General features: G+C 36.0%; 1 protein-coding gene across 3 annotated transcripts in view; it reads right to left on the bottom strand.

Moving 5' to 3' along the window:
- Positions 1-20,178, bottom strand: part of NAV3 (neuron navigator 3) — an 832,636-nt gene that overhangs the window by 227,005 nt on the left and 585,453 nt on the right. The window lies entirely within an intron of this gene.

Raw genomic sequence — 20,178 nt, 5'->3', positions numbered from 1 at the left:
TAAATTCTCATCAAAAGCTATGCAGGAGGACATACAAAGTTTTGCCAATGTCCTCTATAGCTGAGCTTCATAGGAAGGTCAAAATGTCTGTTAAAGAAAATAAAAAGAAAAAAAAAATATTCCAGAATCTGTCTTTATAAAATGGACAACTGTTTACATTCCTTTTTAAATGTAATTTTGTGCAAAAGTAACGTAATAATATCCAATGAGAGGTTCTTTGCTTTAAAATGATTGCAGCCAAGGTATACACATTTGCTTAGAGAAAAAAATAACTTCTTTATTGATTCATTTCAAAATAAGTTTTACTGAAAGAATGATAGAGTTGAAGACGCTGAATGTTACATGACCAAGTGGACCTTCTTGTTCTACTTGTCAAGGTCTAAATACCCAAAAAACCTATGGTTCTGGAATCCACTTCAAATTCTTTCCTTCACATTTCACTTTGCTATTAGAAAATAAGACAACATAAAGGAAAGAAAAAGAAAAGTGTAACAAACAGAATATACTACTGTGCCTACCCAGTGTATTCTTTAAAAATTTTTTTTCAGGTTGATTAAAAATAAAAGATGCCAACTAATTATTGTGGCCTAATATTAAGACAGAGAATTGAGCTGAGTATTTCTGAATGTTTGCTGTTAACAGTCCTGATATTATTAATTTTATACCAATTATATAAATTTTATAGAAAGGAAGAAGATTTCTGGCCCAAATATATATAATTTACTGCAAAAGGTATTTTTATTATACATAAACAGATTAGTTCATTGGAAGACCAAGTTCATGAACAGTGTCTGTAATTAAGTGTGTAAAATGGCTTTTACGGCTGTTCAAACAGAATAAAAATAAACTGCTGTCTAGATGAGGTATTAGAGACAAACAAATCTCTCTCGATATGCACCATAAATTAGAAAGGGAAATTAAAAGGGTCCTAGTAGAGGAAAGAAAAAAATACCCAAAATATACCTTACATCCCTTTCATATCTATTTATCAGAAGCATTCAACCTTTTGTAATAGTCCTTTACAGTCATTCACTACAAGCACCGACAGTTTGAGGTAGTTAATTCTGTTTCCCATCTTACTATAGCAGGTAAGTAACAGCAAGAGAATAAGTACTTGAATACAAAATCTCCAGTATGACTATTAAAGGATAGTTCATTACAATTTATTTATTTATTCACCAATTTTTGGTTTTGGTCAAAATTAATTTTCCAACAATGTAACAACATAACAAACATAACTTAAGAAAATGATATCCTCTCCCTACCTAACTCCAAAGTCATCTATAAATTCAATCATGCTTGTTGGGACTACTTATATTTTTTACCCAGTGATGTTATAATAAAAGAAAATGGCTGTGAGAAATGTTGTTAAATGTCATTTATATGATTAGTTTCCTTGTCAGAGGCATACTCTAAAATAACTTGAGAATACTTTCTACCTATATAATGATGTATTTTGGTTAATGATTATTTTTATTTTAATAAATTTGAGACATTAGTTTCTCATAATTCCTGCTTTAAAATAATAGATTGTCCCCTCACATTTCCCAGTTAAATATCTATAAATACTGCTTTAGTTCCTAATTTTCTTGTCATGTCAAACCTCAACTGTTCTTTGAACTAAAAACCTCTAAACATTTTTGAAATCCCAAACAGCTAAAAGTGATTTTGCCATCAAATTTATCCAATTAACTGAAGTGAGTTTTATTTTTTCTCAGTATTATTTGAATCATATACCAAATAAGCTATCAAAATTCAAACTGTACTTTTAACAGCTAATAATTTGGGTCAATTTTTAATTAGAATAATTTCATGTACTTAATAAACTAATAAACAATCCAGTGTACAGTTACCTAAATATAATGGAAACAAAAGTTTCATAGATCAGTACTTAACACTTACTACATGAAATTGCTTGTGATGCTTTCTACTAATAACATTGTCTTCTCTTTTCATTAATTAATTAATGCTTTTTAATCTGTATTTAAATATTGGTTAAAATATACTAGATGAATTTCAGGATCCACTGATGGACAGTAATCCACAATTTGCAAATCACTGCCCTCAAGAAGACCAGAGCATTGACACACCTACAGTACCTTTTCTTTTGGGGGGTGGGGGTGGGCGTTATATTCAATGACTAATCAGAAAGTGGAAAATTATCCTCACAAGCAAAGTCTCTGCATGGATTTAATTACATCAGTTAACTGGCGCGAAACAAAAACAAAATATTCAAAATACTGGTTATATAATCACATAGTTAATTTTTAGGATGTGTTTACAAATGGCATCCTTGTGTTCAAGATCTGAAAAAGAATTTTAATTCTTTTCGATCCCCTTTAATTTGTCTAGATAACAAATCATTCTGAAAAGGAAAGCAACTTTGAGTCAATCTTTTATAAGCAATCAGTTATCTGACAAAATTTTAAACAACTATTTCAAAATTACTAGGTTATTTAACAAAGTCAATCATTTCTTGATCTCTCTCTCCTCACTCCTTCTATTTGGTTTGCAGATAGAGATGTTTGTTGAGTTTTCATAGTTTTATTTATTTATTCAGGTTTTTTGTTTTGTTTTGTTTTATTGTTTTTTTTTTTTTTTTAATGAAGACATGGGTTTAGTGAAGCTCTAAGCCTCTGAGAGACAGGAACTGAATTTTGTTGACTCGTGCCCCTTCGGCAGCCTAGCATGGTGTTTGGTGTCTGATAGATGCTCAGTACATACTTGAGGAAGAAGGAAGGAAAGGAGTGTTGGCCAATTGGTCCTTGTATTTTGGGAAGAAATGAATCCAAGAAAAAAAAAAAAAGATAGACAGAGAAAGAGACAGAGAGTCATTTGATCCAGAGGCTACATGTTATGTTCTCTTTGGGATCTTTTAAAATATACTACTTCCCTGTGTCTGACCCCAGACAATAAGAATCCGAAATTCTGTGACTTGGGATTGGACATCAGTTTGTTTTCAAATTTTAGCTCCTAATCTCAGTCTACCCTCATTTTACAGATTAAGCAACTGACCTCCAGAAAAAGTCTCCCATAAAGATGAGCAAAAGAAGCTAACAAAAGAGTATATACTATATGATGCTCAACTTATGAAATTCAAGATCAAGACTAAACAATGAAAACAGACATTAGAATAGTGATGAACTTTGGAGGGGTATAGCCTGGAAAACGGCACAAGGGGAACAGACATGCTAGAAGTATCCTTTGTTTTGATCTGAGTGGTGAGTACACAGGTGTAGAGATATTTAAAATAAATCAGCTATATATTTAAGACTGGAGTATTTTATACACTTATGTTTGCTTTACCTCAAATTCTGTTAGAGTATTTATACTCTTCTATGTATGTTTTACTTAAATTAAAAATAAAAATAAAATGATTGGTTCCTTGTTTTGTTGAGAATAGACTCCAGGCATATAAAGATAGAAGTATGGAAACCTGTCAGGTAGCTTTTGCAAGTAATTCAAGTGAAAGACGATAGTGTTTCAGACAATGGTGGCGTCAGTGAGGTGATGAGAAAGGGTCACCTTCTGGATCCGAAAGGATCAGATTCTGGATATACTTTGAAGGAATCTAATGGGAATATGTGGCATATAAGAGAGAGGAATCAAGGATGACCCCAAGGTTTCTGGCCTCCGTAGCCAGGTGGAAGACATCTCCAGCCATAAGATGGGAAAAGCCACAGAAAGATACAAGGGGTTAATTTCTGGACCTGTTATCTAGTCCTTTAGACACCCAAGTGGATGTACAGGCCTTTGGACACACAATTTGGAGTTCATCTGAGAGGTTCCGAAACAGAGATCTAAATTTCAGGATTATCTTCATACAGAAGGTAATTAAAGCCATGGGGCTAGATTAAATTACCAAGGGCGTGTAGCTATTAAAGAGAAGAGGAACAAACAGTGGGCCTGAGGAGACTCACTGGAAAGAAGAGGAGGAACCAACAGAGGAAATGGAGGAAAAGCAACCAGTGAAATGTCAGGCAAATCAGGAGAGTATGGGACACAGAAAAGCACCTGAAGAAAGTACATTAACTCCAAGGGAGACATGAGCTCTAGCTAAAGCAGCCGGTAAGTAAGATGAGAACTAAGAACTGACTCTTAGATTTAGGATTAAATAAATCAACTCATAAAAGCCTCAATCCTACTACTCCCTACCTCTCATGCTTGCTGGCACTTGGGCTCTCTCTCTTTCTCTCTATCTCTCTCTGTATATGTATACACACATAGAGAGTAAGAGTACCTTAGGCTCGCTATCAACAATTGTTGAGGGAATGAATTAACTACACAGGGATAAAATGATGTTTTATGCATAGATCATTCAAATAAAAAAAGACATAAACAATACTTTATAATACTATTAATAATCAAATTTAGCATTATATGCCCAGGCAAGTTAGACTTCTGCAGCATCCTAAGCTTCTCCTCTCTAATGATCACACTCATCTCCACTGGAGGGATCCGACATCTCCCCTCTCCCATTTACCCTTCTATGGGAACTTGTTGACATTACATTTTAGGATTGATAGAAATAAATAATTTAAAAGAATTCCCGAAATTGAGGAGCCCATAAAGATCATCTTATCTGACCTTTTCAAATTAAATGATGAGAAACAGATAATATACATCATTACTTAGAGGACCCAATGAAATTGCACATAAATATGTACATAGTACAATGCACTGCACATAGTAAGAACTCTAATAAACTCAAGAATAAAAAAAGTAGCTGTGATTACTATAACAGTCTTTAATATTAATAGCAGGTGGTAATGGTATAAAATAGCATCATAGCATCTTTTGCTTTTGGTATTAACAGCAATTTTTCTGAGAATTCTCCACACTGCACAAAACCTGCTTTCCAAACTTTCAATTCAACTGTTTCCACACTTTGCTACACATTAGAATCGCCTGATGAACTTTAAATGTATACATACCCAATTTACACCATCATCAGTTAAATCAGAATGCCTGTGGAGAGCAGTTATCAAAAACTGTTCAAAGTCCCCAGGTGATTCCAGTTTGCAACGATGCCTGGAAAACAAAGCTTCCACCTATGCTCTTCAAAGAAAGTACTGAATATAATTTCAATTTACCCCATGTGGATGCAAGAATTGCACTGTTCACACTGTAACACTATATTGTCTTTTGTGTATTTGAACCATTATACTATATAATTCATGTGCTTTACACTTATTCCTTTGGTATTAAAATATATCTTTGCCTTTGTAGTAGTAATACAAAGAAATCCATTCTATTCTTTGGACACCCCATTTCTCATTTGGCTCAGGTAACAGTCATATCTGCAGCTCATGGACAACTCCCAGGACTTTTACTTGCCTATTTTATGTCATGCACTATTTCTTGGGTCCTTCTGTTTGTGGCTTACATTTTATTGGCATGGAACACCTACATTGCCTCTCTTTTTCCGGGTAAATTTGAGGATGGCTAAATAACTATAAAACTATTGACTGTATACTGAAAATAAAACCAAAAGTTTCTAAATTCTAGATACAATCAATGCTTTCAGAATTTTTAACATGGTTGGGAGAAAAAAAAATGTTTGGGCACACTGAGCCCTTAGGCTTTTGGATTGTATGAAAATAATGTTATCACAATGGCCTAAACCAAAACACAGTTTTTCTAGAGTAAATAAGTAAATTGATCATCACGTGTGTTTTCTTTATTGAAGATACTAAATAAATTCAACAGAAGTTGATTCATATTTTTAGACATGAATAATTTCTATTTGTATAACCAATATTAGTATCTTGAAGCAATGCCATTTAATTTTGTGTTCAATAAACCAAACCATTCACTGATTCATCATTTTTTAAATTATTTTTATATTTTAGTTTTTGTGGTTTTAAAAAACTTTTTAGCATCTTTACTGGAGTATAATTACTTTACCATGTTGTGTTAGCTTCTGCTGTATAACAAAGTGAATCAGCTCTATGTATACATATATCCCCATATCCCTTCCCTCTTGCCTCTCCCTCACACCCTCCCTATCCCATCACTCTAGGTGGTCACGAAGCACCAAGCTGATCTCCTTGTCCTATGCAGCTGCTTCCCACTAGCTTTCTATTTTACATTTGGTAGTGTATATGTCAATGCCACTCTCTCACTTCATCCCAGCTTACCCTTCCCCCACAAACCCAGGGGGGTATTTTTTAGATTCCATATTTATCTGTTGGCACACGGTATTTGTTTTTCTCTTTCTGACTACTTCACTCTGTATGACAGACTCTAGGTCCATCCACCTCACTACAGATATATCAATTTCGTTTCATTTTATGGCTGAGTAATATTCCATTGTATATATGTACCATGTCTTCTTTATCCATTCATCTGTTGATGGACACATAGGCTTCTTCCATGTCCTGGCTATTGTAAATAGGGCTTCAATGAACATTGTGGTACATGACTCTTTTTGAATTATGGTTTTCTCAGGGTATATGCCCAGTAGTAGGATTGCTGGGTCATATGGTAGTTCTGTTTTTAGCTTTTCAAGGAAACTCCATACTGTTTTCCATAGTGACATTATCAATCTACAATCCCACCAACATTGCAAGAGGGTTACCCTTTCTCCAAACCCTCTCTAGCATTTATTGTTTGTAGATTTTTTGATGATGGCCATTCTGACCGGCATGAGGTGATACCACATTGCAGTTTTGATTTGCATTTCTCTAATGATTAGTAATGTTGAGCACCTTTTCATGTGTTTGCTGGCAATCTGTATATCTTCTTTGGAGAAATGTCTATTTAGATCTTCTGCCCATTTTTGGATTGGGTTTTTTTTTTTTTTTTTATATTGAGCTGCATGAGCTGCTCGTATATTTTGGAGATTAATCCTTTGTCAGTTGCTTTGTTTGCAAGTATTTTCTCCCATTCTGAGGGTTGTCTTTTCGTCTCATTTATGGTTACCTTGGCTGTGCAAAAGTTTTTAAGTTTCATTAGGTCCCATTTGCTTATTTTTGTTTTTATTTCCATTTCTCTAGAAGGTGTGTCAAAAAGGATCTTGCTGTGATTTATGTCAAAGAGTGTTCTTCCTATGTTTTCCTCTAAGAGTTTTATAGTGTCTGGCCTTATATTTAGGTTATTAACCCACTTTGAGTTTATTTTTGTCGATGATGTTACGAAGTGCTCTAATTTCATTCTTTAACACATAGCTGTCCAGTTTTCCAAGCACCACTTATTGAAGAGGCTGTTTTTTCTCTATTGTATATTCTTGCTTCCTTTGTCAAAGATAAGATGATCATATGTGCGTGGGTTTATCTCTGGGCTTTCTCTCCTGTTCCATTGATCTTTATTTCTCTTTTTGTGCCAGTACCATATTGTCTTCATTACTGTAGCTTTGTAGTATAGTCTGCAGTCAGGGAGCCTGATTCCTCCAGCTCCGTTTATATTTCTCAAGATTGCTTTGGCTGTTCGGGGTCTTTTGTGTTTCCATACAAATTGTGAAATTTTTTGTTCTAGTTCTGTGAAAAATGTCATTGGTAGCTTGATAGGGATTGCACTGAATATGTAGATTGCTTTGGGTAGTAGAGTCATTTTCCCAATGTTGATTCTTCCAATCCAAGAACATTGTATATCTCTCCATCTGTCTGTATCATCTTTAATTTCTTTCATCAGTGTCTTATAGTTTTCTGCATATAGGTCTTTTATCTCCTTAGGTAGGTTTATTCCTAAGTATTTTATTCTTTTTGTTGCAGTGGTAAATGGGAGTGTTTCCTTAACTTCTCTTTCAGATTTTTTCATCATTTCTGTATAGGAATGCAAGAGATTTCTGTGCATTAATTTTGTATCCTGCTACTTTACCAAGTTCATTGATTAGCTCTGGTCGTTTTCTGGTAGAGTCTTTAGGATTCTCTATGTATAGTATCATGTCATCTGCAAACAGTGACAGCTTTCTTTCTTCTTTTCTGATTTGGATTTCTTTTATTACTTTTTCTTCTCTGATTGCTATGGCTAAAATTTCCAAAACTAAGTTGAATAACAGTGGTGAGAGTGGGCATCCTTGTCTTGTTTCTGATTTTAGAAGAAATGGTTCCAGTTTTTCACCATTGAGAATGGTGCTGGCTGTGGGTTTGTCATATATGGCCTTTATTATGTTGAGGTAAGTTCCCTCTATGCCTACTTTCTGGAGTTTTTATCATAAATGGGTGTTGAATTTTGTCAAAAGCTTTTTCTGTATCTACTGAGATTATCATATGGTTTTTATCCATCAGTTTGTTAATATGATGTATCACATTGATTGATTTGTGTATACTGAAGAATCCTTGCCTCCTGGGATAAACCCCACTTGATCATGGTGTATGATCCTTTTAATGTGCTGTTGAATTATTTGCTAGTATTTTATGGAGAATTTTTGCATCTACGTTCATCAGTGATATTGGCCTGTAGTTTTCTTCTTAGGTGACATCATTGGTTTTGGTATCAGGGTGATGGTGGCCTCATACAATGAGTTTGGGAGTGTTCCTCCCTCTGCTATATCTTGGAAGAGTTTGAGAAGGATAGGTGTTAGCTCTTCTCTAAAACTTTGATAGAATTTGCCTGTGAAGCCATGTGGTCCAGGGCTTTTGTTTGTTGGAAGATATTTATTCACAGTTTCAATTTCAGTGCTTGTGATTGGTCTCTTTATATTTTCTATTTCTCCCTGGTTCAGTCTTGGAAGGTTGTGCTTTTCTAAGAATTTGTCCATTTCTTCCAGGTTATCCATTTTATTGGCATACAGTTGCTTGTAGTAATCTCTCATGATCTTTTGTATTTCTGCAGTGTCAGTTGTTACTTCTCCTTTTTCATTTCTAATTTTATTGATGTGAGTCTTCTCCCTTTTTTTCTTGATGTGTCTGGCTAATGGTTTATCAATTTTGTTTACCTTCTCAAAGAACCAGCTTTTAGTTTTATTGATCTTTGCTATTGTTTCCTTCATTTCTTTTTCATTTATTTCTGACCTGATCTTTATTATTTCTTTCCTTCTGCTAACTTTGGGGGGTTTTTTTTGTTGTTGTTCTTCTTTCTCTAATTGCTTTAGGTATAAGGTTAGGTTGTTTATCTGAGATGTTTCATGTTTCTTGAGGTAGGATTGTACTACTATAAACTTCCCTCTTAGAACTGGTTTTGCTGCATCCCATAGGTTTTGGCTCATCTTGTTTTCATTGCCATTTGTTTCTAGGTACTTTTTGATTTCCTCTTTGACTTCTTCAGTGATCTCTTGGTTATTTAGTAGCATATTGTTTAGCCTCCATGTGTTTGTATTTTTAGTTTTTTTTTCCTGTAATTGATATCTAGTCTCATAGTGTTGGGGTCAGAAAAAGATATTTGATATGATTTCAATTTTCTTTAATTTACCAAGGCTTGATTTGTGACCCAAGTTATGATCTATCCAGAAGAATGTTTCATAAGCACCTGAGAAGAAAGGGTATTCTGTTGTTTTTGGATGGAATGTCCTATAAATATCAATTAAGTCCATCTTGTTTAATGTGTCATATAAAGCTTGTGTTTCCTTATTTATTTTCATTTTGGATTATGTGTCCATTGGTGAAATTGGGGTGTTAAAGTCCCCTACTATGACTGTGTTACTGTCGATTTCCCCTTTTATGGCTGTTAGCATTTTCCTTATGTATTGAGGTGCTCCTATGTTGGGTGCATAAATATTTACAATTGTTATATCTTCTTCGATTGATACCTTGATCATTATGTAGTGTCCTTCTCCGTCTCTTGAAATAGTTTTTCTTTTAAAGTCTATTTTGTCTGAGAATTGCTACTCCAGCTTTCTTTTGATTTCCATGTGCAAGGAATATATTTTTCCATCCCCTCACTTTCAGTCTGTATGTGTCCCTACGTCTGAAGTGTGTCTCTTGTAGACAGCATATATACGGGTCTTGTTTTTGTATCCATTCAGCCAGTCTATGTCTTTTGGTTGGAGAATTTATTCCATTTACCTTTAAGGTAATTATCAGTATGTATGTTCCTATTACCATTTTCTTCATTGTTTTGAGTTTGTTTTTGTAGGTCTCTTCCTTGTCTTGTGTTTCCTGCCTATAGAAGTTCCATTAGCACTTTTTGTAAAGCTGGTTTGGTGGTGCTGAATTCTGTTAACTTTTGCATGCCTGTAAAGTTTTAAATTTCTCTATTGAATCTGAATGAGATCCTTGCTTGGCAGAGTAACCTTGGTTGTAGGTTTTTCCCTTTCATCACTTTAAATATATCCTGCCACTCCCTTCTGGCTTGTAGAGTTTCTGCTGAAAGATCAGATGTTAACTTTATGGAGAGTCTCTTGCATGTTATTTGTTGCCTTTCCCTTGCTGCTTTTAACATTTTTTTCTCTGTATTTAATTTTTGATAGTTTGATTAATATGTGTCTTGGTGTGTTTCTCCTTGGATTTATCTTGTATGGGACTCTCTGCACTTCCTGGACTTGACTATTTCCTTTCCCATGTTACAGAAGTTTTCAACTGTAATCTCTTCAAATATTTTCCAGACCCTTTCTTTTTCTCTTCTTCTGGGATCCCTAAAAGTCAAATGTTGGTGTGTTTAATGTTCTCCCATAGGTCTCTGAGACTGTCTTCAATTCTTTTTTCTTCATTCTGTTCTGTGGTAGTTACTTCCAATATTTTATCTTCCAGGTCACTTATCCATTCTTCTGCCTCAGTTATTCTGCTATTCATTCCTTTTAAAGAATTTTAAATTTCATTTATTGTGTTGTTCATCATTGTTTGTTTGCTCTTTAGTTCTTCTAGGTCCTTGTTAAACATTTCTTGTATTTTCTCCATTCTATTTCCAAGATTTTGGATCATCTTTACTATCATTACTCTGAGTTCTTTTTCAGGTAGACTGCCTATTTCCTCTCATTTGTTTGGTCTGGTGTGTTTGTTCTTTGCTCCTTCATCTGCTGCATATTTCTCCGTCTTCCCATTTTCTCAAATTACTGTGTTTGGGTTCTCCTTTTCACAGGCTGAACGTTCTTAGTTCCCGTTTTTTTTTGTTTTTTGGTGTCTGCCCCCAGTGGGTAAGGATGGTTCAATGGCTTGTGTAGGCTTCCTGGTGGAGGGGACTGGTGCCCGTGTTGTTGTGGGTGGGGCTGGATCTTGTCTTTATGGTGGGCAGGGCCTCGTCTGGTGGAGTGCTTTGGGGTGTCTGTGAACGTGGTATGATTTTAGGCAGCCTCTCTGCTAATGGGTAGGGTTGTGTTCCTGTCTTGCTAGTTGTTTGGCATGGGGGTGTCCAGCACTGGAGCTTGCTGGCCATTGGGTGGAGCTGGGTCTTAGTGTTGAGACGGAGATCTCTGCTAGAGCTCTCGTTAACTGATATTACGTGGGGCCAGGAGGTCTCTGGTGGTTCAGTGTCCTGAACTCAGCTCTCCCACCTCAGAGGCTCAGGCCTGACATCAGGCTGGAGCACCAAGACCCTCTCAGCCACACGGCTCAGAAGAAAAGGGAGAAAAAAGAAAGAAAAAATAAAATAAAAAAATAAAATAAAATAATTAAAATAAGAAATATTTAAATAAATACACAAATAAAATAAAAATATTTAAATAAATAAAATAAGAAGAGAGCAACAAAACCAATAAACAAATCCACCAATGATAAGAAGCGCTAAAAAGTATACTAAGGTAAACATAAGAATCAAAAACAAGTCAGTCACAGACGGCAAACCCCAAGTCTACAGTTGTTCCCAAAGTCCACCACCTCAATTTTGGGATGATTCGTTGTCTATTCAGGTATTCCACAGATGCAGGGTACCTCAAGTTGCTTGTGGGGATTTAATCCGCTGCTCCTGAGGCTGCTGGGAGAGATTTCCCTTTTTCTTCTTTGTTCACACAGCTCCTGGGGTTCAGCTTTGGTTTTGACCCCACCTCTGCATGTAGGTTGCCCTCAGGCATCTGACCCAGACAGGAGGGATTAAAGAAGCAGCTGATTAGGGGGCTCTGCCTCAGGCCAGGGGGAGGGAGGGGTATGGATACTGGGCGAGCCTGCGGCGGCAGAGGCCGGCATGACGTTGTACCAGCCTGAGGTGCGCTGTGCATTCTCCCGGGGAAGTTGTCCCTGCATCCCAGGACCCTGGCAGTGGTGGGCTGCACAGGCTCCAAGGAGAGGCAGTGTGGATGGTGACCTGTGCTCGCACACAGGCTTCTCTGTGGCTGGAGCAGCATCCTTAGCGTCTCATGCCCGTCTCTGGGTTCCACACTGATAGCCACGGCTCGCACCAGTCTCTGGGGTTCCGTTAAGCAGCGCTCTTAATCCCCTCTCCTTGTGCACCAGGAAACAAAGAGGGAAGAAAAAGTCTCTTGTCTCTTTGGCAGCTCCAGACCTTTTCCTGGACTCCCTCCCGGCTAGCCGTGGCGCACTAGCCCCTTCAGGCTGTAGTCATGCCGCCAACCCCAGTCCTCTCCCTGAGATCTGACCGAAACCCGAGCCTCAGCTCCCAGCCCCCGTCCAGCCTGGCGGGTGAGCAGACAAGCCTCTCGGGCTGGTGAGTGCTGGTCGGCACCGATACTCTGCAGGAATCTCTCCGCTTTGCCCTCTGCACCCCTGTTGCTGCACTGTCCTCCGTGGCTCTGAAGCTTCCCCCATCCGCCACCCTGCAGTCTCCGCCCACAAAGGGCCTTCCTAGTGTGTGGACACCTTTCCTCCTTCACAGCTCCCTCCCACTGGTGCAGGTCCCGTCCCTATTCTTTTGCCTCTGTTTTTTCTTTTTTCTTTTGCCCTACCCAGGTATGTGGGGGAGTTTCTTGCCTTCTGGGAAGTCTGAGGTCTTCTGCCAGCATTCAGTAGGTGTTCTGTAGGAGCTGTTCCACATGTAGATGTATTTTTGATGTATTTGTGGGGAAGATGGTGATCTCCATGTCTTACTCCTTTGCCATCTTGAAGGTCTCCATTCATCATTTATTAAACTTAACTTTATACCTGGAATTGTACTCAGTGCTACAGATATAAATTTCAAGATATAGCCACTATTCTCATATATTCTAAAGAACATTGATTTCTTTCCAATACTTTCCACTATTCCCACAAAGAATGGGAGTCACTTTTCAGAAATTTCTTTGATTGTCTGATTTCATAATTGTACATTTATCTTGACCCTTATGAACTTGCTCAGTACGAACATGGCTAATTGTTAAATCACAAATTGGATTTCAAATGAGGAAAACAAGAGTTTTCATCATCTTCACTTATGAAAACTCTAGACAGTCATCAGTGTATGTATGCTTTCAAATTTTTTTTAAACCTGAGTGTCAATATGTGTTCTCAACATATTAAACACAGACTGTGTATTGCATATATTTGGAATTATTCATTTAAGTGTTGAATGAAGTAGTCCAAAAAAAGAGTAGTGTTTTTAATTAGCACAACTCTTTTTTTTTCCACTGTCTACAAGAGACTCACTTTATTTATTTATTTTTATTGGTGTATAGTTGTTTTACAATGTTGTGTTAGTTTCTACTGTACAGTGGAGTGCCCTGTGCTATACAGCAGGTTCTCATTAGTTATCTGTTTTATACGTATTAGTGTATATTATATATATGTCAATCCCAATCTCCCTATCATTGAACTCATGAACTTTAAGTGGCACATTTGATGTCACCCAGCCTTTTAGTAGTTTTACTACAAAACTAGGATAATCTGTTTTGGAAGATGTAATTGGAGGCATCTTTCACAATATTAACAAAATTATGCCTTGCCTATTCATAGGTTTCTTTCATTTTTACTTACGGATATTTAATGGAAATTACATTCTGAGTATGATTAGTATCGATATGAGATCAGCTTGTGATTAAATTTTAACCATGGCACCAACACTTAACAACAAGTAATCAATTCATTCAGCCACTATTGACTGTTTATTATGGGCAAATAGCTCTACTAGATGGTTAAAGGATGTAAAAATGACTATTAGGTCTTTGCCTAATGAGCTTTGTGAGCTGTAAAATAGCTGAAGACATGAAAAAAGATTCATAAATCACCATAACACAAGGTGTAATAGTCCAAAAAAGAATTATAGAGAACGCTATAAGGCAGTGAAGAGAATGGATTTATCAATTTTCACTATGGATTGGGTGAAAGCTTCAAAGAAGTGTCATTTGCATGCACAGGATAAGTCTGATTCTGAGAAGGTTAGACAAGCTTCAGAAGGGGGAGCAGCCATGCCCAACAGAGCAGCTTAGAGCAACACACAATTGCTCAAAAGGATGCCTGAAAACAGACCATGCTAGCCTTTCCTTTCTGCAATTATGTTCACAGAGCTGAATTTGGCCTGGAACTGAAAAGGCTCTGATGTCCCCTGGAATCCTAAAACCAATGCAATATAAAAAGTTAAATAATTGTAAACCAGGTAATAGGCGTAATATTTCAAAGACTGAGTTCTCTCTACAGACACAATGCATCCTGGTTAGGGCATGTCTGAGGTACTGCTGCTTTGAATCATACACAGAGAATGTGTAGAAGAATATAAAGCAAACATAAATTTCATTCTCTCCGATGGTAAGTTCTTTTGTGACTTGTGCTATTTTTAATTAGTGATTCTTCCTATTCTTCATGATAAACATACACTGCTAGTATCCTTATATAAATTAATTACATTTGATTTCAACCAAAAATAAATAGATACGATGGCTCAGTTTCAGCAAAATCCCATCCTATCATAAAATTCAAATAATTATATAGATTTTAGCCAAAGATTTTAATATAACTTTTAAATATAAACGTTTGAAGAATTAAAGTAAAATGCAACAGTGTTTTTGCATTGGTTAAAAATTCTTAAGATGTTTGCTTTCATTCATTCATTGAGACATGTCCAAGCCCTTAAAAATATATATAGTCTCACAGAAGAGATAATTCCAATGTAATGTGATGAATGTTATAATCAGAGAAACACAGACTCCTAAAGAAGCATGCAGAACAGTCTATTCATGATCAGAGGTAAAGGGACTAGGAAAGGAGAAAGTTATTAGTAACTAAGACTCCTCTATCATGGTTACAAAGATACCTTCTTCTGAAGTTGCCATAATTATAGCATTTTTCCAGTGATAAAAGTGTTGATCAGAGAACTAAACTGAGATGCTCAAGGTTACACAGAGAGAATATGTCGAAAACAGGGCCTGTATCATTAACTCCCACATTTTTTTTTCTGCTTCAAGGGAAGCCTGAGCTAGTCCCTGAAAGGTTAGGAAGGGTTAACCAAATAACAGGATGTGGGGTGAAGTGAACCCAAAGAAGGAGCAATATGTGAACTGGTCAGGGTTGAGAAACACCATTAGTTAAGGGACTGGGGAATTCAGAATAGCCAGGAATATTAAGAGTTGAACCCCACTTAAATCTTTCTCCACAACCTCTTTGTTTATCAGTGCGAAAACAGGCCCCTCCAAAGGCTGGTGGCCTTCAGTAGGTTTCAACAAACTATGCTGGAGGAGAGATCAGGCAGAAAGACTCCAGGAACAAGTATCTTGAGATCTGGAAAATCTAGCGGCAGAAGACGAGGTCATAGAGATGAACAGGGGCTAGATGTGGAACATCTTCCACGTCTTGCTAAGGGCCTGGGCTTGATAGTAAGGCTCAGGGCGCTAATGGTGTGTTTGATGCAAATGAAAGAAATGGTCAGCGTTGCACTGAAGATATCTATTTTATATGACCACACAGTATATACATAGGTTTATAAATTGAAATTAATAAAAGTTTCACAAGTCAATTTCTACCCATACTGTCCACAATGCACTCTGATTTTTTAAAAGTCTGTTTTAGTGTATTTAATTTTAATATGTCATTTGTAAAGTATTAACTTCATAACACACTAGGTGAACAGGCCGCACTGTGAAAAACTGGACACTACATGTCAAGAAGAGAAGCACGGGAAATGGTTTGAAAACCACTTTTTCCTCCACCACTTAACAACCCAGAACAGGAAGGGAGTTCATACACAGTTTTAAGCATGGATGTTATTTACTCCAAATGCAAAACCCTTTTTTAATCTTTACTCTGGTAAATTTGATATTATTTTGGCCATTCAGTAGAGGCTTAGAAATGACATACTTTATACAGGTTTACACAATTAATATATAGCAGAGCCAGAATTCAAACTCAACCCTGTCAGTCTCCAATGAAATCACCATTTCTGCCACATTATGCTTTCTACCACTGTAATTTAGACATTCTGACTGAGCCATTCCCAGCTTCTGACTCAAGCTCTCTACACGATTGACAGGCAGTTAGGATACAGGCCTGGCACAAGATAGGTGCTCCATAAATATGCGGTTGAATGAATTGTGTAGTGTGAAAGGAAGGACAGAAAGAGTATGCAAAATCTATTTGTTCCATACATATTCCAAGTTCATAAGGTTTGAATGATTCCAAACTATTTCACAACTAACCTTTGCATTTTTATCTCCCGGTAGATGAACATACAGAATGACTGATGTGGCCACAAGCCAAGGAATGCTGGCAGCCACCAGAAGCTGGAATGGGCAAGGAATGGATTCCCCCTACAGCCTCTGGAGGAAGCACAGGACTGCTGAAGCCTTGATTTGGGCCCTGTGATACTGATTACAGACTTCTGGTATCCAGAACAGTGAGAGATTAAAATTCTGCTGTTTGAAGCCACCACATCTGTGATTATTTGTTATAGCAGTCACAGGAAACTAATGCAGCAGAGCAGTAGATCCCAAAACTTTAGCAAGCCTAAGGGTCAGCTGGGATCTGTAAGCATGCAGAGTTCTAGGTCTTGCCCTCTGAGGTTTGATTTGTTAAGTCTGTGGGGAGGGGAGGTGAAAAGTACAGTTTAACTAGGTATTTCATGTCATCGAATGCTATGTCCCATGTTTTCCTCTCCTACCTCAAGTTAGTTTGTGTTGTGGGATAGGGAGAGGTAGGAGATTGAAATTTTGTTTAGCTTTTCAGTTTGTTTTTGTGTTTAGTTGGTCTGTGGTTAGCTACAAGGAGTCAGTTCATTAATTAAGCACTATAGTATAATAATTTAAAGTTTTGCAGTCAAATAAATCTGAGTTTGAATCACAGTTATGCAATTTACGCACTGTTAGAAATAAAGTTTTTACTCTCCTGAAGCCTCAGCTTCCTTATCTGTGAAATGAGAATGAAAGCAGTTCCCACACGATATATTATGTGAGGATTACAGATGTTTATGAAGAGCTTAGCTCCATACTAGGCATACGTTTATCTATGTCTGTGTGTACGTGTGTGTGTATAAATTTTCATACTAGGAATGCTTTATATAAACACATATATAACAGAAGCGTGTATGTGACTAGCTAGCTAGATAGATAAGGGTACAGATATGGAAAATTTATTAGAACTTTATCAGATAAAAATTATATTTTGTTTAAAATTCTATATTCTGCTTTAACTGACTTGGTGATTAGAGAATAATGAACATCATTTAATATTAGTTGCCAATTACAGATGATATTAAATCTTCATTATAGGCTATAATTGCCAATATAAAGTGTTATAAATATAAAATTATAAAATACTATGTCAGTACTCATTGACCTGAAAATATACTCTGTAGGTTTTTAATAATTCCTGTTTCTCGGTTTGTTTCAGAGAACAAAACAAGGAATCTTACTCTTTTATTACGAAGTTATAAAACCATTCTAAACAAATAATATCTGTTTAGATATAGAGCTAAAGTTACATATAACAATTAATTATTTTCCAAATGCATAATTTCACCACAAAATTTATACATCATTATTTATCTCATATGCCCACACCCTCTCCCAACCTAACCAAAGCTTTTTTATTCCTGCCATAGATGGAAGAAACAAGCATAATATTAAAGAAAAATGCTCATTTATATTGCAAGTTTGGAGGGAGGGTAGGGAGAGGAGGGATCCAAACTTTAAAGAAGAAGGGGAGGTGGGGGAGGGGGAAAAAGAGGAAGAGATCAAAATCTCAAGACTTGAGTCCCAGGCCGTAATTTTTAAATGCATTTGTTAATAAGTTTTAAAGCAATCTGGCATAGACTCAAATAGACATGAGACCAAACACTCATTCTTCCACTTACTAAATAGGGACACAGGCAGCCTCAGTGAGACAAGTTCTTTTGTAGGTTTGCTATGATGACTCAATGAAAAATGCAAGCAAAGCATCTAGTACAGCACTGGCTAAAGATGGTTGACATTCAACCTGCAGATGAATCAATAAGCGATACTGATATGGCTGAACTCTCAGGTCCATCTCTAAAATTTGATGCTTCTATGATATGATTTCATCATTTTTTTTAATGTTTGAAACATGGCTAATACAAATCAAATGGGCAATATAATTTTTCAAAGTGTAACCAGACACGTCATGAATTTTGTCTGTGGCTATCTACACAGGTCAGTTTAATTTAATTCATATTAAAATCATTTAAATATAATATCATAAAACAAGTAGATTGGGTACATCTACTGATTTTCAAATAATTTATCTTATCAAAGATATACTTCCCAAATGATTATACTGAGATCAAGTGAACAAGATTCCCCCATTTCATTTCCTTTTTCTGTCCTATGGAAGTATTTTTTAAAAACATTGTTTAATCACCATAGGTTTCTAAGCTAAGAATATCATAGGTCATATTTAAAATGGCTTCATATCTTACTATACGGTTTTCCGAACTAGGGTTTTTAAAACTGCTCTTATTTCGTATTCTTTTGTACTGAGTATTATATTTCTCAGCTAATTTTCTATTAATTTCAAGAAGGGGGTTGAAAAAGATGGAGCAGTAAGTTCTTTTTTTAAAAAAAACTAGATTAGTGAGGGTAATAAAACTAAAATTATGAAAGGATTGCTACAAAATATGTTTTCTAATACAAGGTGTGATGGTATTTTGTGTTTACTCAGATAGTGGCTTATCAGTGGGAAACAACTTACAGCATTTTAAGTCAAAACTATCAGTATAAAGAACATTCTAAATGTTTAAGAAAGTGGTTGGTATTTAAATATATAGTAGAAATATTAAGTACATTTGCAACTTTTTACGTACTGAATAAAGCTTAATAACTAGCTGCAAAACCAGAAATATTTTATATCTTGTCTCCAGAAAGAAGGATTAAATTTGTATGTGGAATCTGGTGTCCAACCGAAAGGGAGTTACTTAACTTCAATTTTTATTTGTCCTACTAACGGCACAAACCAATTTAAATATTGATACTCATAAGAAAAACATTTACACTATTTATTCTATAATATAAAATTAATATAGAAAAGCATTCTTGTATCTTCAGCATTTATTTAATTTCTGAATGGCAGACCAGATAACTTTCATAAAAATATTGTTTTTCGCCGTAAATTAGATGTAACTTTCTTACTTTATTATGAATATAGTTTTAAAAAGCTATAAAGATTGAAAACCCAGGTATATCTATAAGATGAAATACTGAACAGGAACCGTGGTCTTTGGTGTTTCATTAGATCAATCTAGCAAGTCGGACTTCTAACAGACTTTAATCAGTCTAACTTCCTCATTGCAGAAATGGGTGAAAACTCTGAGAATTTACCGAATTCTTTTTCCTGGATCATGTCATCAGAATTAGAATTCCAGTGACCGCTGTCCTTTCAACGTGACACACTTACTCTCAGCACCCCCATGTTATTTCAATTATTTCCTTCAAACTTTACAAGTATACAGAGCAACTTCTAGAGACAAACGCAGTTTTAAAAATCATCAGGGTGATATTCTAATCATTTAATAGAAATTTCCTAATACTTGCAGTTTATGCTTATTCTTCTGAAGTGTGAGCCTAAATAAAAATAATGAATCATTAAGGAAACTACAAAGTAGAGATTTTCAGTTAGTATTTCTTTAGAGATCAGAGCTCTATTTGTAGGAAAGCATTTGTCTTCATTAAGCTATCTTTTTCTAGACATTCCAGAAGATGAAAAGTTTCAAAATGGCAGGGGATCATGTGAATGGACTAACTTAGCAATATTCCACTCCTCTGAGTCATAGTGCTAGAATCCTGCAGTGTGCCATTTATAAGATTTTATTAAACCTTTAGAGCATTCCAATATTTTATCTCTTCCCTATTTGGTTAGGAGCCTCATCTTCTTATCTTACCTAAATAGATCCTTTAAAAGGGCAGCAATAACAAGCAGTGGCTGAAAGAATTAAAACTTAAAAGGACAGCATAGTGATAAAAGAACAGGATACTTTTTCTGTCAAGAATAGTTTCATTGT

This window comes from Kogia breviceps, chromosome 12 (genome assembly GCF_026419965.1).
Source record: "Kogia breviceps isolate mKogBre1 chromosome 12, mKogBre1 haplotype 1, whole genome shotgun sequence".
Classification (NCBI taxonomy): domain Eukaryota; kingdom Metazoa; phylum Chordata; class Mammalia; order Artiodactyla; family Physeteridae; genus Kogia; species Kogia breviceps.
The sequence above is the reverse complement of the archived record's forward strand: the minus strand, read 5'-3'. Positions and strand labels throughout refer to the sequence as shown.